This window comes from Phyllobates terribilis, unplaced genomic scaffold (assembly GCF_046119375.1).
Source record: "Phyllobates terribilis strain yellow unplaced genomic scaffold, ASM4611937v1 Scaffold_170__1_contigs__length_4071412, whole genome shotgun sequence".
Lineage (NCBI taxonomy): Eukaryota > Metazoa > Chordata > Amphibia > Anura > Dendrobatidae > Phyllobates > Phyllobates terribilis.
Genome location: NW_027362930.1, coordinates 1343495 through 1369845, shown reverse-complemented (window position 1 = coordinate 1369845; position 26351 = coordinate 1343495). Strand labels below are relative to the sequence as shown.

The window sequence follows — 26351 nt, the reverse complement described above, 5'->3', positions numbered from 1 at the left end:
GCAGCAGCAGCAAGCCGAAAAGTGCAGGCATGTAAGGGATCTAGAGGTTGACAACATGTCTTCTTAACGGGAGTCCAGGAGCTCATCTCCACAAATGGACTTTTCAGGATCCTTGGGTGGCTCCGTAGTTTGAAACCAATTCTGGTTATCGCTTCTCGGCCTTTTGGCTAAGATCAAGTGTAGTATCTGTTCTTATCAGTTTAATATCTGATACGTCCCCTATCTGGGGACCATATATTAAATGGATTTTTAGAACAGGGAGATGGAAAAAGAGCTTGCTCTGTCCACTCCACGCATTGACCTGGTATTGCAGTATCTCCAGGACCGGTGCACCCCTTCTTTAATGCAGTTTCTAAAATCAGAAAGAATTGAATTCAATGTTTTTTGTTCATTTTGCTTGTTTGTCGGATTTTGGGATGGACTCTTTGGCTTTGCTTTTCTTCTCCTCATTGGATTTTTCATGTTCAAAGTTGCAGAAGCCAGATTACAAGCTCATTTTGGTTCAACTTCAGCAACTGTGCATTGCATTGCCATGTAATGTGATGCAATGCTATCTTTCTAGCTCTCCCTTTTTACTTCCTTTTGGATAAACAGACATATTAGGCAAGCATTTTGGAGCTTTCACCTAAATAACTACAGGTGGTGAGATAAGCTGCACAATATAATTGACCTTTCAGTATATTGTTGCACACACACCATCTATTTAGCAAATGCCCTTGTTATCAACAGCAGCCTTTTAAACTCACCTGAGCTAACAGGTATGTGCGCTGGTTACTCTGCTGCGCTTAAAATTTCTTTTTTGGTTTGCTACAATGCCTTTTCTGAAACGTTGTCTCCTTCTGCTGGAACACTGACTTCTTTCATTTAATGCCTGCAGACTATAAAAGAGAACCCAACCCAAAAAGTTTGGTTGATTAGTCTGTGGCATTCTGTTAAACTGTTGCTTATGGCGGTCTCTGTGAGCTTCTCAGCGACATTCAGCCAGCCAGGTATCCTGCCTGCAGTAGATGGAATGTGGCAATGGAACGCTGGCTGCGCGTGTCATAATAGGCTCTGAGCCTTTATATACCTGTGCACAGCAGCAGCCACCTTCAGTCTGCTGCTGGACAGCCAGCAGCAGCAGCAGCAGGAGAGGTATGTAATCAGGAGCCCTCCTGCTAAGGGTAGACAGCTGCTCGTTCCACCCCACCCCCCGCCTTAATTGGTTCTCCTCCCTTCCAACGGTGTTGAGGCGGGTGGGAACAGCAGGGGGTGAAGGTGCTGTGTTTAAAGAGGTGGAGTTATGCAGATCTAAAACGCGTGGATTGCAGCAGCAGCAAGCCGAAAAGTGCAGGCATGTAAGGGATCTAGAGGTTGACAACATGTCTTCTTAACGGGAGTCCAGGAGCTCATCTCCACAAATGGACTTTTCAGGATCCTTGGGTGGCTCCGTAGTTTGAAACCAATTCTGGTTATCGCTTCTCGGCCTTTTGGCTAAGATCAAGTGTAGTATCTGTTCTTATCAGTTTAATATCTGATACGTCCCCTATCTGGGGACCATATATTAAATGGATTTTTAGAACAGGGAGATGGAAAAAGAGCTTGCTCTGTCCACTCCACGCATTGACCTGGTATTGCAGTATCTCCAGGACCGGTGCACCCCTTCTTTAATGCAGTTTCTAAAATCAGAAAGAATTGAATTCAATGTTTTTTGTTCATTTTGCTTGTTTGTCGGATTTTGGGATGGACTCTTTGGCTTTGCTTTTCTTCTCCTCATTGGATTTTTCATGTTCAAAGTTGCAGAAGCCAGATTACAAGCTCATTTTGGTTCAACTTCAGCAACTGTGCATTGCATTGCCATGTAATGTGATGCAATGCTATCTTTCTAGCTCTCCCTTTTTACTTCCTTTTGGATAAACAGACATATTAGGCAAGCATTTTGGAGCTTTCACCTAAATAACTACAGGTGGTGAGATAAGCTGCACAATATAATTGACCTTTCAGTATATTGTTGCACACACACCATCTATTTAGCAAATGCCCTTGTTATCAACAGCAGCCTTTTAAACTCACCTGAGCTAACAGGTATGTGCGCTGGTTACTCTGCTGCGCTTAAAATTTCTTTTTTGGTTTGCTACAATGCCTTTTCTGAAACGTTGTCTCCTTCTGCTGGAACACTGACTTCTTTCATTTAATGCCTGCAGACTATAAAAGAGAACCCAACCCAAAAAGTTTGGTTGATTAGTCTGTGGCATTCTGTTAAACTGTTGCTTATGGCGGTCTCTGTGAGCTTCTCAGCGACATTCAGCCAGCCAGGTATCCTGCCTGCAGTAGATGGAATGTGGCAATGGAACGCTGGCTGCGCGTGTCATAATAGGCTCTGAGCCTTTATATACCTGTGCACAGCAGCAGCCACCTTCAGTCTGCTGCTGGACAGCCAGCAGCAGCAGCAGCAGGAGAGGTATGTAATCAGGAGCCCTCCTGCTAAGGGTAGACAGCTGCTCGTTCCACCCCACCCCCCGCCTTAATTGGTTCTCCTCCCTTCCAACGGTGTTGAGGCGGGTGGGAACAGCAGGGGGTGAAGGTGCTGTGTTTAAAGAGGTGGAGTTATGCAGATCTAAAACGCGTGGATTGCAGCAGCAGCAAGCCGAAAAGTGCAGGCATGTAAGGGATCTAGAGGTTGACAACATGTCTTCTTAACGGGAGTCCAGGAGCTCATCTCCACAAATGGACTTTTCAGGATCCTTGGGTGGCTCCGTAGTTTGAAACCAATTCTGGTTATCGCTTCTCGGCCTTTTGGCTAAGATCAAGTGTAGTATCTGTTCTTATCAGTTTAATATCTGATACGTCCCCTATCTGGGGACCATATATTAAATGGATTTTTAGAACAGGGAGATGGAAAAAGAGCTTGCTCTGTCCACTCCACGCATTGACCTGGTATTGCAGTATCTCCAGGACCGGTGCACCCCTTCTTTAATGCAGTTTCTAAAATCAGAAAGAATTGAATTCAATGTTTTTTGTTCATTTTGCTTGTTTGTCGGATTTTGGGATGGACTCTTTGGCTTTGCTTTTCTTCTCCTCATTGGATTTTTCATGTTCAAAGTTGCAGAAGCCAGATTACAAGCTCATTTTGGTTCAACTTCAGCAACTGTGCATTGCATTGCCATGTAATGTGATGCAATGCTATCTTTCTAGCTCTCCCTTTTTACTTCCTTTTGGATAAACAGACATATTAGGCAAGCATTTTGGAGCTTTCACCTAAATAACTACAGGTGGTGAGATAAGCTGCACAATATAATTGACCTTTCAGTATATTGTTGCACACACACCATCTATTTAGCAAATGCCCTTGTTATCAACAGCAGCCTTTTAAACTCACCTGAGCTAACAGGTATGTGCGCTGGTTACTCTGCTGCGCTTAAAATTTCTTTTTTGGTTTGCTACAATGCCTTTTCTGAAACGTTGTCTCCTTCTGCTGGAACACTGACTTCTTTCATTTAATGCCTGCAGACTATAAAAGAGAACCCAACCCAAAAAGTTTGGTTGATTAGTCTGTGGCATTCTGTTAAACTGTTGCTTATGGCGGTCTCTGTGAGCTTCTCAGCGACATTCAGCCAGCCAGGTATCCTGCCTGCAGTAGATGGAATGTGGCAATGGAACGCTGGCTGCGCGTGTCATAATAGGCTCTGAGCCTTTATATACCTGTGCACAGCAGCAGCCACCTTCAGTCTGCTGCTGGACAGCCAGCAGCAGCAGCAGCAGGAGAGGTATGTAATCAGGAGCCCTCCTGCTAAGGGTAGACAGCTGCTCGTTCCACCCCACCCCCCGCCTTAATTGGTTCTCCTCCCTTCCAACGGTGTTGAGGCGGGTGGGAACAGCAGGGGGTGAAGGTGCTGTGTTTAAAGAGGTGGAGTTATGCAGATCTAAAACGCGTGGATTGCAGCAGCAGCAAGCCGAAAAGTGCAGGCATGTAAGGGATCTAGAGGTTGACAACATGTCTTCTTAACGGGAGTCCAGGAGCTCATCTCCACAAATGGACTTTTCAGGATCCTTGGGTGGCTCCGTAGTTTGAAACCAATTCTGGTTATCGCTTCTCGGCCTTTTGGCTTAGATCTTGTATCTGGTCAGAAGGATCCTATAGTGTCTCCCCCTCGGCCTTGCAGCATCGCCACTTAGGTGGCTTAAGCTGCCTGCTGCTATTGGGGGGGGTCCAGAGGAAACGAGAGGTGATAATGGGCGTCAAGATTCGCTATGCCGGGACCGATGATATTCAGGTCAAAAATGCTTTTCGCATTGATATTGAGGAGTCGAAGAGGAATTTCTTTAACCTGCGGTTCTTGGTGGAAGTCGTCATCTTCAAGATTTTGAATGTTGGTCGTGGAGACATCATTTGCCTACAGGAGTTCCCAAAGAATGGCCGGTACGTTTTAGTCCTTGATCGTATGGCAGCTTGCCAGAATCTTTTCAAGACTCTAAAGGATCAGCAAGCCTTGGATCATCCGGCTCTTGATGGGCTTACATTCACGGTATTGTATACTAAGGGGGAAGTGCCAGTTGTTGTGTTTATGCACAACCCCCTTGTGGATGTGGAGGACATTACTAGATTCCTGAACCTTCATTGCAGCTATGTGTCCTACTCACACAAGGTGAGGAATGAGGTGGGCTTGTGGACTGGCAAACACAAGTTTTTTGTTCGGTTCCAGGAGGACCCCCAGGGACCTGGGGGTATCCACTACCCTCCCCTCAGTTTTGCCATCGGGAGGGATAGAGGGTATATGTTTTTTCCTGGTGCTCCGCGTTTTTGCAGGAAGTGTAAATCCTTTGGACACTACCAAGAGGACTGCACGGTGGAGAAGTTTTGTGGGAAATGCAATAAAGAGGGTCATCTGGCAATGGAGTGTACTAACTCCATGGTTTGTAATGCATGTGGCGAGGAGGGACACGCTTTCAAGGACTGTCCCCATCGTTCCAGGTCATATGCAGAGGCCGTGTCCCCACGTCCTACTACTGCCGCCACTATTGGTGAGGCGATCGAGGCAGTAAGGGACTTCATGGAAGAGATGGAGCAAGCACCCGATCCTGCTGGTGGAAGCGCTGTTGAGATAGAGCCTGCAGATATGTCAATTCTGCTTGATATGAGTGGTGAGGGAGAAGTGAGCGGTTCACTCTCCACAACGCCGGTGTTGGCTTTGGAAAGCTCAGAGGCAATTCATGAAGGTGGTGGTGGCCAGGGTGACTTCACCGGGGCTGTGGTGAGGCCCCCTGATGAGGACTCTGATGTGTCTTCTGCAAAGAAGTTCCGGCCAGATTTTTCACCTGCCAGTATTGGGAGCATCAGCCCCTTAAGTGATAGGAGCTATCCCGAGAGCTACAGTGCCTCTCCTAGGAGGTCTTTTTTGGAGGAGGGGGCCAGCATTCTCTGCTTAACATCAGGAATCGAGTTTCAAGACGAGAAAGGTTGACTCTTCGGTGGGGGGTATGTTCTTTTTTACCGAATATGGTTAAAAAATGGGCTCCAACGTGGGCTGTAGTGTACTGTCAATAAATGTAAGGCTTATAAAATCTAAGCCTAGAAGATTGGCTATACTGGAAGAACTAAAAAATCTTGGAGCAAATATTTACTGTCTGCAAGAGTGCGGAATTGAAGAGTCACCTCCTGAAAAGGACTGGGTATATGGGCATAGTATTTGGTCAGGTTCAATGACAAACAAAAATGATGGTGTGGGGATTTTGTTGGGGAATAGGGATTTAAGTTTTGAAAATTATATGGTGGTGGAGCCAGGTCGTTGTATAATGGCAGTGGTTAAGGGGAGAGGGTGGAGGGTGAAAATTGTTAACGTGTATTGTCCAATTAACAAAGGGGATAGGTTAGCACTATTAGAGAAAATACGTTTATTTTTGCCTGGAAGGATTCCAATATTATTAGTTGGTGATTTCAATTGTGTTTCTGAAGGGGAAATTGATGTCACGGGTAAGGTCCTTAATCAAATTACATCTGATTTTTCTTTTTTAGATGCAGCGGAATTTTTGAGTAAGCCACCACCGGCCACATATAGAGCTGATAGGGGAGGAATAGTGTCCAGGATTGACCGCATGCTGTATACAAATAGAGGTTTGGTGTGTAAATTTTTTAAACAGCATGTTTTTTCTTTCACAGACCATGAATGTTTGTGGGGTATGTTTGAAGGTGATAAAAAAATGGTGCATGGTGTTGGGGTATGGAAGCTAAATGTTAGGTTGTTAGAGGATGTTAGGGTTATGAGAGACTTCGAAAGTAAGTATGAATGGTGGAGGTCTAGGAAAAATAATTTTGTGGATGTGACTGTATGGTGGGATTGGGTGAAAGTGGAAATTAAGAATTTTTTTAGGAGGTGGGGTTATAAAAAAGCAGCAATTGAAAGAGGCAGATTTAAAGATTTAAATATGAGGATTGAGTGGTTACATAAAATGAGTATGAAAGGAATTGATGTTAGTGATCAACTCAGAGGAGCGAGAGATGAGATGAAGCGTGTTTTGGAAAAGCGTGGGAAGGAAATTATTTTTAGGACGAGAGTTGAGCATTTGGATATGGATGAGAAGTGTACGAGGTACTTTTTTAAAAAAATGTGCAGTAAAAAAGATGAGTTGGATGAGGTTGTAAATGATAATGGTATGACTGTGGTTGGAAGGGAAGTGTTGGATGAGGTACATAGTTTCTATAGTAGTTTATTTGAGTCTAAATGGGTGGATGGGGGTTTGAAAGAGCATGTGTTAGGTATGTTGGAGAGTCAGCTTGAATCAGGGGAACGTGAGTGTTTGAGTGAGGATATTGTTTTTGATGAGGTTAAAAAGGCGGTGGATGGTGCGAAAAAGAATAAAACACCTGGGAAAGATGGGTTGCCTGTGGAGTTTTATGTAAAAGCATGGGATGTGATTGGTGTTGATTTTGTGGAGGTATGTCAATATATGTGGATGAATGGTGTACTTTGTAATTCCATGAAAGAAGGAGTAGTTGTTTTACTATATAAGAAGGGTGAGAAAAAGAATTTGCGTAATTGGAGGCCGATTACATTACTCAATGCAGATTATAAAGTCTTTAGCAAAATTCTGGCTAACCGTATGCGTGGGGTGATTGGAAGTGTGGTTGGTGATGATCAAGTGTGCGCGGTGCCAGGTAGGTGTATGACTGATAACCTCTTGTTGTTGAGGGACGTAATTGGAGATTGTATGTTTAGGAAGGGGAAATGTATGGTTTTTTGTGTGGATTTTGAGAAAGCTTTTGATAGAGTGTCGCATGCGTTTATGTTTGAGGTGTTAGTTAGGATGGGTTTTCCTAGTGTTTTTGTGAATGCCATAAGGTGTTTGTATGATGGTGTGGTGAGTGAAGTGTTAGTGAATGGATGTTTGAGTGAGAAGGTGTGCATAAAATCAGGGGTCAGGCAGGGGTGTCCGTTGTCCCCTGTCCTGTTTATAAGTGTGATTGAGCCCCTGTTGTGCATGATTCGGAAAGAGAAAGTGATGAATGGTCTTCTGATCCCAGGGAGTGGTGGAAAGACTGTAAAGGTAATGGGGTATATGGACGATGTTGTTGTGGTGAGTGATAATATGGCTGCTATGAATCGAGCAAGGTTGCTTTTAGATTTCTTTTGTGGTGCATCTGGTTTTAGGGTGAATTGGGGGAAGTGTAGCTTTAAGTGTTTCGGGGATTCGAGTGTTAGGATGGATGGTGTGATATGTGAAGAAGGTGCTATTAAGGTTTTGGGGGTGTGGTTTAACAAAGATCTGAAAGGGAATGAGAGTTGGGATGAATGCGGTAAGAGGATTGAACAGAAGTTAAATTTTTGGAGGTTACGGGACTTGACATTGTCAGGCAAAGTCCTTATTATTAAGTCAGTGATTCTTCCTATGTTACTTTTTGTGTCAGTGGTTTTTCCAGCCCCTTATAGGGGTTTTAGGCGGATTGAGAAGCTAATTTTTACGTTTTATTGGGGAAGTAAGATGGAAAAACTTAAAAGGGAATATTTGTGTAAGTTACGTGAACATGGGGGAATGGATTTCCCAAATTTTGAATTTTGTCTTGGTTTAAATTATATTAAAACGGTGGTTGTTCTGTTAGGTAGGGATAACAAGACGGCTTTTATGATTAAATATATGGCTGGATGGATGTTGTTTGGGTTGAAATGGATGAGAAGGGATGCAAGAGTGCCTGTTTCGTTTAAATGTCCAGTGTGGTATGAGTTTGTTGAAAAATTTGTTGTCAAGCATGATTTGTTGGATGTTCCTATGGGTGATTTCAAAGTGATAAGGAATGTAAGGAGAAGGATGCGTGTTAGAGAGTTTGAATGTAACATTAGGGGCTTGAGATCGAGTGAAGCGTTGTGTGTATGGAGGAACCTGAGTATAAAAGGAATATCGAATAGGCAGCGTGATATCGTATGGATGAGTTTGCATGAGATTTTGCCTGTGAGAGAGGTACAGAAGAGGAGGGATCTGATTAGAACAGAGGTCTGTCCGAGGGATGGATGTGGGGCGAGTGAAACTGTTATGCATTTGGTTTGGAATTGTGATTATGCTCAGAGTGTTTGGAAGGGAGTGGGTGGTTTATGCAAGGAACTAGCGGGCGTGAATTTTATAAATTGGAGAGTGGTAATGTTTGGGATGGGTGCAAGTAGCCGGGTGAAAGAGAGATTGTTGTGGTTGATAATGGCATGTGTAATAGAAAGTCTGTGGGACGTTAGGAATTTGTGTTTATTTAAAAGGAAAATAATCTCAGTTAATAATTGTGTTAGGATGGTTTTGTCAAGGTTATACATAGTTTATTTATGGGACAGCCGTGGCGGTGGTGGATCTGATTCAGAAGGTTTTTGGAAAGTAAAAAAATGGAGGTCACTGGTAAAGTACCAGTAAGTCCTTGTTTAAGTGTTGTGATCTGTCTTTTTTTATGATAATGGTATGTTTTATAGTTTTTTGTCCATTCAAAAGGTATTACAACTGTTTCAGTATAAAGTTATAAATATGAAATAAAGAAAGTACCATTATGATGTAAGACTGGGCAACGTAGTATGAGTTTTTATACTATTGATTGTTGCTTGAAAAATTTTACTGAATGGTATAAAAAAAAAAAAAAAATCTGTTCTTATCAGTTTAATATCTGATACGTCCCCTATCTGGGGACCATATATTAAATGGATTTTTAGAACAGGGAGATGGAAAAAGAGCTTGCTCTGTCCACTCCACGCATTGACCTGGTATTGCAGTATCTCCAGGACCGGTGCACCCCTTCTTTAATGCAGTTTCTAAAATCAGAAAGAATTGAATTCAATGTTTTTTGTTCATTTTGCTTGTTTGTCGGATTTTGGGATGGACTCTTTGGCTTTGCTTTTCTTCTCCTCATTGGATTTTTCATGTTCAAAGTTGCAGAAGCCAGATTACAAGCTCATTTTGGTTCAACTTCAGCAACTGTGCATTGCATTGCCATGTAATGTGATGCAATGCTATCTTTCTAGCTCTCCCTTTTTACTTCCTTTTGGATAAACAGACATATTAGGCAAGCATTTTGGAGCTTTCACCTAAATAACTACAGGTGGTGAGATAAGCTGCACAATATAATTGACCTTTCAGTATATTGTTGCACACACACCATCTATTTAGCAAATGCCCTTGTTATCAACAGCAGCCTTTTAAACTCACCTGAGCTAACAGGTATGTGCGCTGGTTACTCTGCTGCGCTTAAAATTTCTTTTTTGGTTTGCTACAATGCCTTTTCTGAAACGTTGTCTCCTTCTGCTGGAACACTGACTTCTTTCATTTAATGCCTGCAGACTATAAAAGAGAACCCAACCCAAAAAGTTTGGTTGATTAGTCTGTGGCATTCTGTTAAACTGTTGCTTATGGCGGTCTCTGTGAGCTTCTCAGCGACATTCAGCCAGCCAGGTATCCTGCCTGCAGTAGATGGAATGTGGCAATGGAACGCTGGCTGCGCGTGTCATAATAGGCTCTGAGCCTTTATATACCTGTGCACAGCAGCAGCCACCTTCAGTCTGCTGCTGGACAGCCAGCAGCAGCAGCAGCAGGAGAGGTATGTAATCAGGAGCCCTCCTGCTAAGGGTAGACAGCTGCTCGTTCCACCCCACCCCCCGCCTTAATTGGTTCTCCTCCCTTCCAACGGTGTTGAGGCGGGTGGGAACAGCAGGGGGTGAAGGTGCTGTGTTTAAAGAGGTGGAGTTATGCAGATCTAAAACGCGTGGATTGCAGCAGCAGCAAGCCGAAAAGTGCAGGCATGTAAGGGATCTAGAGGTTGACAACATGTCTTCTTAACGGGAGTCCAGGAGCTCATCTCCACAAATGGACTTTTCAGGATCCTTGGGTGGCTCCGTAGTTTGAAACCAATTCTGGTTATCGCTTCTCGGCCTTTTGGCTAAGATCAAGTGTAGTATCTGTTCTTATCAGTTTAATATCTGATACGTCCCCTATCTGGGGACCATATATTAAATGGATTTTTAGAACAGGGAGATGGAAAAAGAGCTTGCTCTGTCCACTCCACGCATTGACCTGGTATTGCAGTATCTCCAGGACCGGTGCACCCCTTCTTTAATGCAGTTTCTAAAATCAGAAAGAATTGAATTCAATGTTTTTTGTTCATTTTGCTTGTTTGTCGGATTTTGGGATGGACTCTTTGGCTTTGCTTTTCTTCTCCTCATTGGATTTTTCATGTTCAAAGTTGCAGAAGCCAGATTACAAGCTCATTTTGGTTCAACTTCAGCAACTGTGCATTGCATTGCCATGTAATGTGATGCAATGCTATCTTTCTAGCTCTCCCTTTTTACTTCCTTTTGGATAAACAGACATATTAGGCAAGCATTTTGGAGCTTTCACCTAAATAACTACAGGTGGTGAGATAAGCTGCACAATATAATTGACCTTTCAGTATATTGTTGCACACACACCATCTATTTAGCAAATGCCCTTGTTATCAACAGCAGCCTTTTAAACTCACCTGAGCTAACAGGTATGTGCGCTGGTTACTCTGCTGCGCTTAAAATTTCTTTTTTGGTTTGCTACAATGCCTTTTCTGAAACGTTGTCTCCTTCTGCTGGAACACTGACTTCTTTCATTTAATGCCTGCAGACTATAAAAGAGAACCCAACCCAAAAAGTTTGGTTGATTAGTCTGTGGCATTCTGTTAAACTGTTGCTTATGGCGGTCTCTGTGAGCTTCTCAGCGACATTCAGCCAGCCAGGTATCCTGCCTGCAGTAGATGGAATGTGGCAATGGAACGCTGGCTGCGCGTGTCATAATAGGCTCTGAGCCTTTATATACCTGTGCACAGCAGCAGCCACCTTCAGTCTGCTGCTGGACAGCCAGCAGCAGCAGCAGCAGGAGAGGTATGTAATCAGGAGCCCTCCTGCTAAGGGTAGACAGCTGCTCGTTCCACCCCACCCCCCGCCTTAATTGGTTCTCCTCCCTTCCAACGGTGTTGAGGCGGGTGGGAACAGCAGGGGGTGAAGGTGCTGTGTTTAAAGAGGTGGAGTTATGCAGATCTAAAACGCGTGGATTGCAGCAGCAGCAAGCCGAAAAGTGCAGGCATGTAAGGGATCTAGAGGTTGACAACATGTCTTCTTAACGGGAGTCCAGGAGCTCATCTCCACAAATGGACTTTTCAGGATCCTTGGGTGGCTCCGTAGTTTGAAACCAATTCTGGTTATCGCTTCTCGGCCTTTTGGCTAAGATCAAGTGTAGTATCTGTTCTTATCAGTTTAATATCTGATACGTCCCCTATCTGGGGACCATATATTAAATGGATTTTTAGAACAGGGAGATGGAAAAAGAGCTTGCTCTGTCCACTCCACGCATTGACCTGGTATTGCAGTATCTCCAGGACCGGTGCACCCCTTCTTTAATGCAGTTTCTAAAATCAGAAAGAATTGAATTCAATGTTTTTTGTTCATTTTGCTTGTTTGTCGGATTTTGGGATGGACTCTTTGGCTTTGCTTTTCTTCTCCTCATTGGATTTTTCATGTTCAAAGTTGCAGAAGCCAGATTACAAGCTCATTTTGGTTCAACTTCAGCAACTGTGCATTGCATTGCCATGTAATGTGATGCAATGCTATCTTTCTAGCTCTCCCTTTTTACTTCCTTTTGGATAAACAGACATATTAGGCAAGCATTTTGGAGCTTTCACCTAAATAACTACAGGTGGTGAGATAAGCTGCACAATATAATTGACCTTTCAGTATATTGTTGCACACACACCATCTATTTAGCAAATGCCCTTGTTATCAACAGCAGCCTTTTAAACTCACCTGAGCTAACAGGTATGTGCGCTGGTTACTCTGCTGCGCTTAAAATTTCTTTTTTGGTTTGCTACAATGCCTTTTCTGAAACGTTGTCTCCTTCTGCTGGAACACTGACTTCTTTCATTTAATGCCTGCAGACTATAAAAGAGAACCCAACCCAAAAAGTTTGGTTGATTAGTCTGTGGCATTCTGTTAAACTGTTGCTTATGGCGGTCTCTGTGAGCTTCTCAGCGACATTCAGCCAGCCAGGTATCCTGCCTGCAGTAGATGGAATGTGGCAATGGAACGCTGGCTGCGCGTGTCATAATAGGCTCTGAGCCTTTATATACCTGTGCACAGCAGCAGCCACCTTCAGTCTGCTGCTGGACAGCCAGCAGCAGCAGCAGCAGGAGAGGTATGTAATCAGGAGCCCTCCTGCTAAGGGTAGACAGCTGCTCGTTCCACCCCACCCCCCGCCTTAATTGGTTCTCCTCCCTTCCAACGGTGTTGAGGCGGGTGGGAACAGCAGGGGGTGAAGGTGCTGTGTTTAAAGAGGTGGAGTTATGCAGATCTAAAACGCGTGGATTGCAGCAGCAGCAAGCCGAAAAGTGCAGGCATGTAAGGGATCTAGAGGTTGACAACATGTCTTCTTAACGGGAGTCCAGGAGCTCATCTCCACAAATGGACTTTTCAGGATCCTTGGGTGGCTCCGTAGTTTGAAACCAATTCTGGTTATCGCTTCTCGGCCTTTTGGCTAAGATCAAGTGTAGTATCTGTTCTTATCAGTTTAATATCTGATACGTCCCCTATCTGGGGACCATATATTAAATGGATTTTTAGAACAGGGAGATGGAAAAAGAGCTTGCTCTGTCCACTCCACGCATTGACCTGGTATTGCAGTATCTCCAGGACCGGTGCACCCCTTCTTTAATGCAGTTTCTAAAATCAGAAAGAATTGAATTCAATGTTTTTTGTTCATTTTGCTTGTTTGTCGGATTTTGGGATGGACTCTTTGGCTTTGCTTTTCTTCTCCTCATTGGATTTTTCATGTTCAAAGTTGCAGAAGCCAGATTACAAGCTCATTTTGGTTCAACTTCAGCAACTGTGCATTGCATTGCCATGTAATGTGATGCAATGCTATCTTTCTAGCTCTCCCTTTTTACTTCCTTTTGGATAAACAGACATATTAGGCAAGCATTTTGGAGCTTTCACCTAAATAACTACAGGTGGTGAGATAAGCTGCACAATATAATTGACCTTTCAGTATATTGTTGCACACACACCATCTATTTAGCAAATGCCCTTGTTATCAACAGCAGCCTTTTAAACTCACCTGAGCTAACAGGTATGTGCGCTGGTTACTCTGCTGCGCTTAAAATTTCTTTTTTGGTTTGCTACAATGCCTTTTCTGAAACGTTGTCTCCTTCTGCTGGAACACTGACTTCTTTCATTTAATGCCTGCAGACTATAAAAGAGAACCCAACCCAAAAAGTTTGGTTGATTAGTCTGTGGCATTCTGTTAAACTGTTGCTTATGGCGGTCTCTGTGAGCTTCTCAGCGACATTCAGCCAGCCAGGTATCCTGCCTGCAGTAGATGGAATGTGGCAATGGAACGCTGGCTGCGCGTGTCATAATAGGCTCTGAGCCTTTATATACCTGTGCACAGCAGCAGCCACCTTCAGTCTGCTGCTGGACAGCCAGCAGCAGCAGCAGCAGGAGAGGTATGTAATCAGGAGCCCTCCTGCTAAGGGTAGACAGCTGCTCGTTCCACCCCACCCCCCGCCTTAATTGGTTCTCCTCCCTTCCAACGGTGTTGAGGCGGGTGGGAACAGCAGGGGGTGAAGGTGCTGTGTTTAAAGAGGTGGAGTTATGCAGATCTAAAACGCGTGGATTGCAGCAGCAGCAAGCCGAAAAGTGCAGGCATGTAAAGGATCTAGAGGTTGACAACATGTCTTCTTAACGGGAGTCCAGGAGCTCATCTCCACAAATGGACTTTTCAGGATCCTTGGGTGGCTCCGTAGTTTGAAACCAATTCTGGTTATCGCTTCTCGGCCTTTTGGCTAAGATCAAGTGTAGTATCTGTTCTTATCAGTTTAATATCTGATACGTCCCCTCTCTGGGGACCATATATTAAATGGATTTTTAGAACAGGGAGATGGAAAAAGAGCTTGCTCTGTCCACTCCACGCATTGACCTGGTATTGCAGTATCTCCAGGACCGGTGCACCCCTTCTTTAATGCAGTTTCTAAAATCAGAAAGAATTGAATTCAATGTTTTTTGTTCATTTTGCTTGTTTGTCGGATTTTGGGATGGACTCTTTGGCTTTGCTTTTCTTCTCCTCATTGGATTTTTCATGTTCAAAGTTGCAGAAGCCAGATTACAAGCTCATTTTGGTTCAACTTCAGCAACTGTGCATTGCATTGCCATGTAATGTGATGCAATGCTATGTTTCTAGCTCTCCCTTTTTACTTCCTTTTGGATAAACAGACATATTAGGCAAGCATTTTGGAGCTTTCACCTAAATAACTACAGGTGGTGAGATAAGCTGCACAATATAATTGACCTTTCAGTATATTGTTGCACACACACCATCTATTTAGCAAATGCCCTTGTTATCAACAGCAGCCTTTTAAACTCACCTGAGCTAACAGGTATATGCGCTGGTTACTCTGCTGCGCTTAAAATTTCTTTTTTGGTTTGCTACAATGCCTTTTCTGAAACGTTGTCTCCTTCTGCTGGAACACTGACTTCTTTCATTTAATGCCTGCAGACTATAAAAGAGAACCCAACCCAAAAAGTTTGGTTGATTAGTCTGTGGCATTCTGTTAAACTGTTGCTTATGGCGGTCTCTGTGAGCTTCTCAGCGACATTCAGCCAGCCAGGTATCCTGCCTGCAGTAGATGGAATGTGGCAATGGAACGCTGGCTGCGCGTGTCATAATAGGCTCTGAGCCTTTATATACCTGTGCACAGCAGCAGCCACCTTCAGTCTGCTGCTGGACAGCCAGCAGCAGCAGCAGGAGAGGTATGTAATCAGGAGCCCTCCTGCTAAGGGTAGACAGCTGCTCGTTCCACCCCACCCCCCGCCTTAATTGGTTCTCCTCCCTTCCAACGGTGTTGAGGCGGGTGGGAACAGCAGGGGGTGAAGGTGCTGTGTTTAAAGAGGTGGAGTTATGCAGATCTAAAACGCGTGGATTGCAGCAGCAGCAAGCCGAAAAGTGCAGGCATGTAAGGGATCTAGAGGTTGACAACATGTCTTCTTAACGGGAGTCCAGGAGCTCATCTCCACAAATGGACTTTTCAGGATCCTTGGGTGGCTCCGTAGTTTGAAACCAATTCTGGTTATCGCTTCTCGGCCTTTTGGCTAAGATCAAGTGTAGTATCTGTTCTTATCAGTTTAATATCTGATACGTCCCCTATCTGGGGACCATATATTAAATGGATTTTTAGAACAGGGAGATGGAAAAAGAGCTTGCTCTGTCCACTCCACGCATTGACCTGGTATTGCAGTATCTCCAGGACCGGTGCACCCCTTCTTTAATGCAGTTTCTAAAATCAGAAAGAATTGAATTCAATGTTTTTTGTTCATTTTGCTTGTTTGTCGGATTTTGGGATGGACTCTTTGGCTTTGCTTTTCTTCTCCTCATTGGATTTTTCATGTTCAAAGTTGCAGAAGCCAGATTACAAGCTCATTTTGGTTCAACTTCAGCAACTGTGCATTGCATTGCCATGTAATGTGATGCAATGCTATCTTTCTAGCTCTCCCTTTTTACTTCCTTTTGGATAAACAGACATATTAGGCAAGCATTTTGGAGCTTTCACCTAAATAACTACAGGTGGTGAGATAAGCTGCACAATATAATTGACCTTTCAGTATATTGTTGCACACACACCATCTATTTAGCAAATGCCCTTGTTATCAACAGCAGCCTTTTAAACTCACCTGAGCTAACAGGTATATGCGCTGGTTACTCTGCTGCGCTTAAAATTTCTTTTTTGGTTTGCTACAATGCCTTTTCTGAAACGTTGTCTCCTTCTGCTGGAACACTGACTTCTTTCATTTAATGCCTGCAGACTATAAAAGAGAACCCAACCCAAAAAGTTTGGTTGATTAGTCTGTGGCATTCTGTTAAACTGTTGCTTATGGCGGTCTCTGTGAGCTTCTCAGCGACATTCAGCCAGCCAGGTATCCTGCCTGCAGTAGATGGAATGTGGCAATGGAACGCTGGCTGCGCGTGTCATAATAGGCTCTGAGCCTTTATATACCTGTGCACAGCAGCAGCCACCTTCAGTCTGCTGCTGGACAGCCAGCAGCAGCAGCAGGAGAGGTATGTAATCAGGAGCCCTCCTGCTAAGGGTAGACAGCTGCTCGTTCCACCCCACCCCCCGCCTTAATTGGTTCTCCTCCCTTCCAACGGTGTTGAGGCGGGTGGGAACAGCAGGGGGTGAAGGTGCTGTGTTTAAAGAGGTGGAGTTATGCAGATCTAAAACGCGTGGATTGCAGCAGCAGCAAGCCGAAAAGTGCAGGCATGTAAGGGATCTAGAGGTTGACAACATGTCTTCTTAACGGGAGTCCAGGAGCTCATCTCCACAAATGGACTTTTCAGGATCCTTGGGTGGCTCCGTAGTTTGAAACCAATTCTGGTTATCGCTTCTCGGCCTTTTGGCTAAGATCAAGTGTAGTATCTGTTCTTATCAGTTTAATATCTGATACGTCCCCTATCTGGGGACCATATATTAAATGGATTTTTAGAACAGGGAGATGGAAAAAGAGCTTGCTCTGTCCACTCCACGCATTGACCTGGTATTGCAGTATCTCCAGGACCGGTGCACCCCTTCTTTAATGCAGTTTCTAAAATCAGAAAGAATTGAATTCAATGTTTTTTGTTCATTTTGCTTGTTTGTCGGATTTTGGGATGGACTCTTTGGCTTTGCTTTTCTTCTCCTCATTGGATTTTTCATGTTCAAAGTTGCAGAAGCCAGATTACAAGCTCATTTTGGTTCAACTTCAGCAACTGTGCATTGCATTGCCATGTAATGTGATGCAATGCTATCTTTCTAGCTCTCCCTTTTTACTTCCTTTTGGATAAACAGACATATTAGGCAAGCATTTTGGAGCTTTCACCTAAATAACTACAGGTGGTGAGATAAGCTGCACAATATAATTGACCTTTCAGTATATTGTTGCACACACACCATCTATTTAGCAAATGCCCTTGTTATCAACAGCAGCCTTTTAAACTCACCTGAGCTAACAGGTATGTGCGCTGGTTACTCTGCTGCGCTTAAAATTTCTTTTTTGGTTTGCTACAATGCCTTTTCTGAAACGTTGTCTCCTTCTGCTGGAACACTGACTTCTTTCATTTAATGCCTGCAGACTATAAAAGAGAACCCAACCCAAAAAGTTTGGTTGATTAGTCTGTGGCATTCTGTTAAACTGTTGCTTATGGCGGTCTCTGTGAGCTTCTCAGCGACATTCAGCCAGCCAGGTATCCTGCCTGCAGTAGATGGAATGTGGCAATGGAACGCTGGCTGCGCGTGTCATAATAGGCTCTGAGCCTTTATATACCTGTGCACAGCAGCAGCCACCTTCAGTCTGCTGCTGGACAGCCAGCAGCAGCAGCAGCAGGAGAGGTATGTAATCAGGAGCCCTCCTGCTAAGGGTAGACAGCTGCTCGTTCCACCCCACCCCCCGCCTTAATTGGTTCTCCTCCCTTCCAACGGTGTTGAGGCGGGTGGGAACAGCAGGGGGTGAAGGTGCTGTGTTTAAAGAGGTGGAGTTATGCAGATCTAAAACGCGTGGATTGCAGCAGCAGCAAGCCGAAAAGTGCAGGCATGTAAGGGATCTAGAGGTTGACAACATGTCTTCTTAACGGGAGTCCAGGAGCTCATCTCCACAAATGGACTTTTCAGGATCCTTGGGTGGCTCCGTAGTTTGAAACCAATTCTGGTTATCGCTTCTCGGCCTTTTAGCTAAGATCAAGTGTAGTATCTGTTCTTATCAGTTTAATATCTGATACGTCCCCTATCTGGGGACCATATATTAAATGGATTTTTAGAACAGGGAGATGGAAAAAGAGCTTGCTCTGTCCACTCCACGCATTGACCTGGTATTGCAGTATCTCCAGGACCGGTGCACCCCTTCTTTAATGCAGTTTCTAAAATCAGAAAGAATTGAATTCAATGTTTTTTGTTCATTTTGCTTGTTTGTCGGATTTTGGGATGGACTCTTTGGCTTTGCTTTTCTTCTCCTCATTGGATTTTTCATGTTCAAAGTTGCAGAAGCCAGATTACAAGCTCATTTTGGTTCAACTTCAGCAACTGTGCATTGCATTGCCATGTAATGTGATGCAATGCTATCTTTCTAGCTCTCCCTTTTTACTTCCTTTTGGATAAACAGACATATTAGGCAAGCATTTTGGAGCTTTCACCTAAATAACTACAGGTGGTGAGATAAGCTGCACAATATAATTGACCTTTCAGTATATTGTTGCACACACACCATCTATTTAGCAAATGCCCTTGTTATCAACAGCAGCCTTTTAAACTCACCTGAGCTAACAGGTATGTGCGCTGGTTACTCTGCTGCGCTTAAAATTTCTTTTTTGGTTTGCTACAATGCCTTTTCTGAAACGTTGTCTCCTTCTGCTGGAACACTGACTTCTTTCATTTAATGCCTGCAGACTATAAAAGAGAACCCAACCCAAAAAGTTTGGTTGATTAGTCTGTGGCATTCTGTTAAACTGTTGCTTATGGCGGTCTCTGTGAGCTTCTCAGCGACATTCAGCCAGCCAGGTATCCTGCCTGCAGTAGATGGAATGTGGCAATGGAACGCTGGCTGCGCGTGTCATAATAGGCTCTGAGCCTTTATATACCTGTGCACAGCAGCAGCCACCTTCAGTCTGCTGCTGGACAGCCAGCAGCAGCAGCAGCAGGAGAGGTATGTAATCAGGAGCCCTCCTGCTAAGGGTAGACAGCTGCTCGTTCCACCCCACCCCCCGCCTTAATTGGTTCTCCTCCCTTCCAACGGTGTTGAGGCGGGTGGGAACAGCAGGGGGTGAAGGTGCTGTGTTTAAAGAGGTGGAGTTATGCAGATCTAAAACGCGTGGATTGCAGCAGCAGCAAGCCGAAAAGTGCAGGCATGTAAGGGATCTAGAGGTTGACAACATGTCTTCTTAACGGGAGTCCAGGAGCTCATCTCCACAAATGGACTTTTCAGGATCCTTGGGTGGCTCCGTAGTTTGAAACCAATTCTGGTTATCGCTTCTCGGCCTTTTGGCTAAGATCAAGTGTAGTATCTGTTCTTATCAGTTTAATATCTGATACGTCCCCTATCTGGGGACCATATATTAAATGGATTTTTAGAACAGGGAGATGGAAAAAGAGCTTGCTCTGTCCACTCCACGCATTGACCTGGTATTGCAGTATCTCCAGGACCGGTGCACCCCTTCTTTAATGCAGTTTCTAAAATCAGAAAGAATTGAATTCAATGTTTTTTGTTCATTTTGCTTGTTTGTCGGATTTTGGGATGGACTCTTTGGCTTTGCTTTTCTTCTCCTCATTGGATTTTTCATGTTCAAAGTTGCAGAAGCCAGATTACAAGCTCATTTTGGTTCAACTTCAGCAACTGTGCATTGCATTGCCATGTAATGTGATGCAATGCTATCTTTCTAGCTCTCCCTTTTTACTTCCTTTTGGATAAACAGACATATTAGGCAAGCATTTTGGAGCTTTCACCTAAATAACTACAGGTGGTGAGATAAGCTGCACAATATAATTGACCTTTCAGTATATTGTTGCACACACACCATCTATTTAGCAAATGCCCTTGTTATCAACAGCAGCCTTTTAAACTCACCTGAGCTAACAGGTATGTGCGCTGGTTACTCTGCTGCGCTTAAAATTTCTTTTTTGGTTTGCTACAATGCCTTTTCTGAAACGTTGTCTCCTTCTGCTGGAACACTGACTTCTTTCATTTAATGCCTGCAGACTATAAAAGAGAACCCAACCCAAAAAGTTTGGTTGATTAGTCTGTGGCATTCTGTTAAACTGTTGCTTATGGCGGTCTCTGTGAGCTTCTCAGCGACATTCAGCCAGCCAGGTATCCTGCCTGCAGTAGATGGAATGTGGCAATGGAACGCTGGCTGCGCGTGTCATAATAGGCTCTGAGCCTTTATATACCTGTGCACAGCAGCAGCCACCTTCAGTCTGCTGCTGGACAGCCAGCAGCAGCAGCAGCAGGAGAGGTATGTAATCAGGAGCCCTCCTGCTAAGGGTAGACAGCTGCTCGTTCCACCCCACCCCCCGCCTTAATTGGTTCTCCTCCCTTCCAACGGTGTTGAGGCGGGTGGGAACAGCAGGGGGTGAAGGTGCTGTGTTTAAAGAGGTGGAGTTATGCAGATCTAAAACGCGTGGATTGCAGCAGCAGCAAGCCGAAAAGTGCAGGCATGTAAGGGATCTAGAGGTTGACAACATGTCTTCTTAACGGGAGTCCAGGAGCTCATCTCCACAAATGGACTTTTCAGGATCCTTGGGTGGCTCCGTAGTTTGAAACCAATTCTGGTTATCGCTTCTCGGCCTTTTAGCTAAGATCAAGTGTAGTATCTGTTCTTATCAGTTTAATATCTGATACGTCCCCTATCTGGGGACCATATATTAAATGGATTTTTAGAACAGGGAGATGGAAAAAGAGCTTGCTCTGTCCACTCCACGCATTGACCTGGTATTGCAGTATCTCCAGGACCGGTGCACCCCTTCTTTAATGCAGTTTCTAAAATCAGAAAGAATTGAATTCAATGTTTTTTGTTCATTTTGCTTGTTTGTCGGATTTTGGGATGGACTCTTTGGCTTTGCTTTTCTTCTCCTCATTGGATTTTTCATGTTCGAAGTTGCAGAAGCCAGATTACAAGCTCATTTTGGTTCAACTTCAGCAACTGTGCATTGCATTGCCATGTAATGTGATGCAATGCTATCTTTCTAGCTCTCCCTTTTTACTTCCTTTTGGATAAACAGACATATTAGGCAAGCATTTTGGAGCTTTCACCTAAATAACTACAGGTGGTGAGATAAGCTGCACAATATAATTGACCTTTCAGTATATTGTTGCACACACACCATCTATTTAGCAAATGCCCTTGTTATCAACAGCAGCCTTTTAAACTCACCTGAGCTAACAGGTATGTGCGCTGGTTACTCTGCTGCGCTTAAAATTTCTTTTTTGGTTTGCTACAATGCCTTTTCTGAAACGTTGTCTCCTTCTGCTGGAACACTGACTTCTTTCATTTAATGCCTGCAGACTATAAAAGAGAACCCAACCCAAAAAGTTTGGTTGATTAGTCTGTGGCATTCTGTTAAACTGTTGCTTATGGCGGTCTCTGTGAGCTTCTCAGCGACATTCAGCCAGCCAGGTATCCTGCCTGCAGTAGATGGAATGTGGCAATGGAACGCTGGCTGCGCGTGTCATAATAGGCTCTGAGCCTTTATATACCTGTGCACAGCAGCAGCCACCTTCAGTCTGCTGCTGGACAGCCAGCAGCAGCAGCAGCAGCAGGAGAGGTATGTAATCAGGAGCCCTCCTGCTAAGGGTAGACAGCTGCTCGTTCCACCCCACCCCCCGCCTTAATTGGTTCTCCTCCCTTCCAACGGTGTTGAGGCGGGTGGGAACAGCAGGGGGTGAAGGTGCTGTGTTTAAAGAGGTGGAGTTATGCAGATCTAAAACGCGTGGATTGCAGCAGCAGCAAGCCGAAAAGTGCAGGCATGTAAGGGATCTAGAGGTTGACAACATGTCTTCTTAACGGGAGTCCAGGAGCTCATCTCCACAAATGGACTTTTCAGGATCCTTGGGTGGCTCCGTAGTTTGAAACCAATTCTGGTTATCGCTTCTCGGCCTTTTGGCTAAGATCAAGTGTAGTATCTGTTCTTATCAGTTTAATATCTGATACGTCCCCTATCTGGGGACCATATATTAAATGGATTTTTAGAACAGGGAGATGGAAAAAGAGCTTGCTCTGTCCACTCCACGCATTGACCTGGTATTGCAGTATCTCCAGGACCGGTGCACCCCTTCTTTAATGCAGTTTCTAAAATCAGAAAGAATTGAATTCAATGTTTTTTGTTCATTTTGCTTGTTTGTCGGATTTTGGGATGGACTCTTTGGCTTTGCTTTTCTTCTCCTCATTGGATTTTTCATGTTCAAAGTTGCAGAAGCCAGATTACAAGCTCATTTTGGTTCAACTTCAGCAACTGTGCATTGCATTGCCATGTAATGTGATGCAATGCTATCTTTCTAGCTCTCCCTTTTTACTTCCTTTTGGATAAACAGACATATTAGGCAAGCATTTTGGAGCTTTCACCTAAATAACTACAGGTGGTGAGATAAGCTGCACAATATAATTGACCTTTCAGTATATTGTTGCACACACACCATCTATTTAGCAAATGCCCTTGTTATCAACAGCAGCCTTTTAAACTCACCTGAGCTAACAGGTATGTGCGCTGGTTACTCTGCTGCGCTTAAAATTTCTTTTTTGGTTTGCTACAATGCCTTTTCTGAAACGTTGTCTCCTTCTGCTGGAACACTGACTTCTTTCATTTAATGCCTGCAGACTATAAAAGAGAACCCAACCCAAAAAGTTTGGTTGATTAGTCTGTGGCATTCTGTTAAACTGTTGCTTATGGCGGTCTCTGTGAGCTTCTCAGCGACATTCAGCCAGCCAGGTATCCTGCCTGCAGTAGATGGAATGTGGCAATGGAACGCTGGCTGCGCGTGTCATAATAGGCTCTGAGCCTTTATATACCTGTGCACAGCAGCAGCCACCTTCAGTCTGCTGCTGGACAGCCAGCAGCAGCAGCAGCAGGAGAGGTATGTAATCAGGAGCCCTCCTGCTAAGGGTAGACAGCTGCTCGTTCCACCCCACCCCCCGCCTTAATTGGTTCTCCTCCCTTCCAACGGTGTTGAGGCGGGTGGGAACAGCAGGGGGTGAAGGTGCTGTGTTTAAAGAGGTGGAGTTATGCAGATCTAAAACGCGTGGATTGCAGCAGCAGCAAGCCGAAAAGTGCAGGCATGTAAGGGATCTAGAGGTTGACAACATGTCTTCTTAACGGGAGTCCAGGAGCTCATCTCCACAAATGGACTTTTCAGGATCCTTGGGTGGCTCCGTAGTTTGAAACCAATTCTGGTTATCGCTTCTCGGCCTTTTGGCTAAGATCAAGTGTAGTATTTGTTCTTATCAGTTTAATATCTGATACGTCCCCTATCTGGGGACCATATATTAAATGGATTTTTAGAACAGGGAGATGGAAAAAGAGCTTGCTCTGTCCACTCCACGCATTGACCTGGTATTGCAGTATCTCCAGGACCGGTGCACCCCTTCTTTAATGCAGTTTCTAAAATCAGAAAGAATTGAATTCAATGTTTTTTGTTCATTTTGCTTGTTTGTCGGATTTTGGGATGGACTCTTTGGCTTTGCTTTTCTTCTCCTCATTGGATTTTTCATGTTCAAAGTTGCAGAAGCCAGATTACAAGCTCATTTTGGTTCAACTTCAGCAACTGTGCATTGCATTGCCATGTAATGTGATGCAATGCTATCTTTCTAGCTCTCCCTTTTTACTTCCTTTTGGATAAACAGACATATTAGGCAAGCATTTTGGAGCTTTCACCTAAATAACTACAGGTGGTGAGATAAGCTGCACAATATAATTGACCTTTCAGTATATTGTTGCACACACACCATCTATTTAGCAAATGCCCTTGTTATCAACAGCAGCCTTTTAAACTCACCTGAGCTAACAGGTATGTGCGCTGGTTACTCTGCTGCGCTTAAAATTTCTTTTTTGGTTTGCTACAATGCCTTTTCTGAAACGTTGTCTCCTTCTGCTGGAACACTGACTTCTTTCATTTAATGCCTGCAGACTATAAAAGAGAACCCAACCCAAAAAGTTTGGTTGATTAGTCTGTGGCATTCTGTTAAACTGTTGCTTATGGCGGTCTCTGTGAGCTTCTCAGCGACATTCAGCCAGCCAGGTATCCTGCCTGCAGTAGATGGAATGTGGCAATGGAACGCTGGCTGCGCGTGTCATAATAGGCTCTGAGCCTTTATATACCTGTGCACAGCAGCAGCCACCTTCAGTCTGCTGCTGGACAGCCAGCAGCAGCAGCAGCAGGAGAGGTATGTAATCAGGAGCCCTCCTGCTAAGGGTAGACAGCTGCTCGTTCCACCCCACCCCCCGCCTTAATTGGTTCTCCTCCCTTCCAACGGTGTTGAGGCGGGTGGGAACAGCAGGGGGTGAAGGTGCTGTGTTTAAAGAGGTGGAGTTATGCAGATCTAAAACGCGTGGATTGCAGCAGCAGCAAGCCGAAAAGTGCAGGCATGTAAGGGATCTAGAGGTTGACAACATGTCTTCTTAACGGGAGTCCAGGAGCTCATCTCCACAAATGGACTTTTCAGGATCCTTGGGTGGCTCCGTAGTTTGAAACCAATTCTGGTTATCGCTTCTCGGCCTTTTGGCTAAGATCAAGTGTAGTATCTGTTCTTATCAGTTTAATATCTGATACGTCCCCTATCTGGGGACCATATATTAAATGGATTTTTAGAACAGGGAGATGGAAAAAGAGCTTGCTCTGTCCACTCCACGCATTGACCTGGTATTGCAGTATCTCCAGGACCGGTGCACCCCTTCTTTAATGCAGTTTCTAAAATCAGAAAGAATTGAATTCAATGTTTTTTGTTCATTTTGCTTGTTTGTCGGATTTTGGGATGGACTCTTTGGCTTTGCTTTTCTTCTCCTCATTGGATTTTTCATGTTCAAAGTTGCAGAAGCCAGATTACAAGCTCATTTTGGTTCAACTTCAGCAACTGTGCATTGCATTGCCATGTAATGTGATGCAATGCTATCTTTCTAGCTCTCCCTTTTTACTTCCTTTTGGATAAACAGACATATTAGGCAAGCATTTTGGAGCTTTCACCTAAATAACTACAGGTGGTGAGATAAGCTGCACAATATAATTGACCTTTCAGTATATTGTTGCACACACACCATCTATTTAGCAAATGCCCTTGTTATCAACAGCAGCCTTTTAAACTCACCTGAGCTAACAGGTATGTGCGCTGGTTACTCTGCTGCGCTTAAAATTTCTTTTTTGGTTTGCTACAATGCCTTTTCTGAAACGTTGTCTCCTTCTGCTGGAACACTGACTTCTTTCATTTAATGCCTGCAGACTATAAAAGAGAACCCAACCCAAAAAGTTTGGTTGATTAGTCTGTGGCATTCTGTTAAACTGTTGCTTATGGCGGTCTCTGTGAGCTTCTCAGCGACATTCAGCCAGCCAGGTATCCTGCCTGCAGTAGATGGAATGTGGCAATGGAACGCTGGCTGCGCGTGTCATAATAGGCTCTGAGCCTTTATATACCTGTGCACAGCAGCAGCCACCTTCAGTCTGCTGCTGGACAGCCAGCAGCAGCAGCAGCAGGAGAGGTATGTAATCAGGAGCCCTCCTGCTAAGGGTAGACAGCTGCTCGTTCCACCCCACCCCCCGCCTTAATTGGTTCTCCTCCCTTCCAACGGTGTTGAGGCGGGTGGGAACAGCAGGGGGTGAAGGTGCTGTGTTTAAAGAGGTGGAGTTATGCAGATCTAAAACGCGTGGATTGCAGCAGCAGCAAGCCGAAAAGTGCAGGCATGTAAGGGATCTAGAGGTTGACAACATGTCTTCTTAACGGGAGTCCAGGAGCTCATCTCCACAAATGGACTTTTCAGGATCCTTGGGTGGCTCCGTAGTTTGAAACCAATTCTGGTTATCGCTTCTCGGCCTTTTGGCTAGGATCAGGTGCAGTGATCTATCGGCTGCTGCCTTGGTCTCGGCTAGGAGGTGCCTGGGGTACCCGACTTGTTGGCCTTGGGGGATCGCTCTCTCTTAACTGAGGGAGCTTCACCCCCTTGCAGCTATTGGCAGGTCGGCTTAGTCCCCGGACAACGGGGAGCGATCGCGTCTTGTCTTCGGGGCGACCCGAGGAAATAAGGGCGTTTTCCTTTGCTGAGCTTTATCGCTTAGTGGGCTGTGTAAGTTCTTGGGGTACCCCTCCCTCGGTCTTGGGTTTGTTCCTGCTTTTGTGGGATTCATTCC

The 26351-nt window shown here is 44.5% G+C and overlaps 16 non-coding genes across 16 annotated transcripts; all 16 read left to right on the top strand.

Annotated features, from left to right (window-relative positions):
* The first annotated feature begins 147 nt into the window (after nucleotides 1-147).
* Nucleotides 148-338, top strand: LOC141212246 (U2 spliceosomal RNA). Its single transcript, XR_012282060.1, has one exon. It is a non-coding gene; the product is annotated as a U2 spliceosomal RNA (small nuclear RNA).
* Nucleotides 339-1453: 1115 nt separating this feature from the next.
* On the top strand, nucleotides 1454-1644 carry LOC141212244 (U2 spliceosomal RNA). The gene has a single exon (XR_012282058.1). It is a non-coding gene; the product is annotated as a U2 spliceosomal RNA (small nuclear RNA).
* A 1115-nt stretch (nucleotides 1645-2759) lies between these two features.
* LOC141212243 (U2 spliceosomal RNA) lies at nucleotides 2760-2950 on the top strand. Its single transcript, XR_012282057.1, has one exon. It is a non-coding gene; the product is annotated as a U2 spliceosomal RNA (small nuclear RNA).
* Nucleotides 2951-9050: 6100 nt separating this feature from the next.
* Nucleotides 9051-9240, top strand: LOC141211660 (U2 spliceosomal RNA). The gene has a single exon (XR_012281616.1). It is a non-coding gene; the product is annotated as a U2 spliceosomal RNA (small nuclear RNA).
* Nucleotides 9241-10355: 1115 nt separating this feature from the next.
* Nucleotides 10356-10546, top strand: LOC141212242 (U2 spliceosomal RNA). Its single transcript, XR_012282056.1, has one exon. It is a non-coding gene; the product is annotated as a U2 spliceosomal RNA (small nuclear RNA).
* A 1115-nt stretch (nucleotides 10547-11661) lies between these two features.
* LOC141212241 (U2 spliceosomal RNA) lies at nucleotides 11662-11852 on the top strand. Its single transcript, XR_012282055.1, has one exon. It is a non-coding gene; the product is annotated as a U2 spliceosomal RNA (small nuclear RNA).
* A 1115-nt stretch (nucleotides 11853-12967) lies between these two features.
* LOC141212240 (U2 spliceosomal RNA) lies at nucleotides 12968-13158 on the top strand. The gene has a single exon (XR_012282054.1). It is a non-coding gene; the product is annotated as a U2 spliceosomal RNA (small nuclear RNA).
* A 1115-nt stretch (nucleotides 13159-14273) lies between these two features.
* Nucleotides 14274-14464, top strand: LOC141211472 (U2 spliceosomal RNA). Its single transcript, XR_012281445.1, has one exon. It is a non-coding gene; the product is annotated as a U2 spliceosomal RNA (small nuclear RNA).
* A 1112-nt stretch (nucleotides 14465-15576) lies between these two features.
* Nucleotides 15577-15767, top strand: LOC141212239 (U2 spliceosomal RNA). The gene has a single exon (XR_012282053.1). It is a non-coding gene; the product is annotated as a U2 spliceosomal RNA (small nuclear RNA).
* Nucleotides 15768-16879: 1112 nt separating this feature from the next.
* On the top strand, nucleotides 16880-17070 carry LOC141212238 (U2 spliceosomal RNA). The gene has a single exon (XR_012282052.1). It is a non-coding gene; the product is annotated as a U2 spliceosomal RNA (small nuclear RNA).
* A 1115-nt stretch (nucleotides 17071-18185) lies between these two features.
* LOC141211519 (U2 spliceosomal RNA) lies at nucleotides 18186-18376 on the top strand. Its single transcript, XR_012281491.1, has one exon. It is a non-coding gene; the product is annotated as a U2 spliceosomal RNA (small nuclear RNA).
* Nucleotides 18377-19491: 1115 nt separating this feature from the next.
* LOC141212237 (U2 spliceosomal RNA) lies at nucleotides 19492-19682 on the top strand. The gene has a single exon (XR_012282051.1). It is a non-coding gene; the product is annotated as a U2 spliceosomal RNA (small nuclear RNA).
* A 1115-nt stretch (nucleotides 19683-20797) lies between these two features.
* On the top strand, nucleotides 20798-20988 carry LOC141211518 (U2 spliceosomal RNA). The gene has a single exon (XR_012281490.1). It is a non-coding gene; the product is annotated as a U2 spliceosomal RNA (small nuclear RNA).
* Nucleotides 20989-22106: 1118 nt separating this feature from the next.
* LOC141212236 (U2 spliceosomal RNA) lies at nucleotides 22107-22297 on the top strand. Its single transcript, XR_012282050.1, has one exon. It is a non-coding gene; the product is annotated as a U2 spliceosomal RNA (small nuclear RNA).
* Nucleotides 22298-23412: 1115 nt separating this feature from the next.
* On the top strand, nucleotides 23413-23603 carry LOC141211497 (U2 spliceosomal RNA). Its single transcript, XR_012281470.1, has one exon. It is a non-coding gene; the product is annotated as a U2 spliceosomal RNA (small nuclear RNA).
* Nucleotides 23604-24718: 1115 nt separating this feature from the next.
* On the top strand, nucleotides 24719-24909 carry LOC141212235 (U2 spliceosomal RNA). Its single transcript, XR_012282049.1, has one exon. It is a non-coding gene; the product is annotated as a U2 spliceosomal RNA (small nuclear RNA).
* Nucleotides 24910-26351: the final 1442 nt, after the last annotated feature.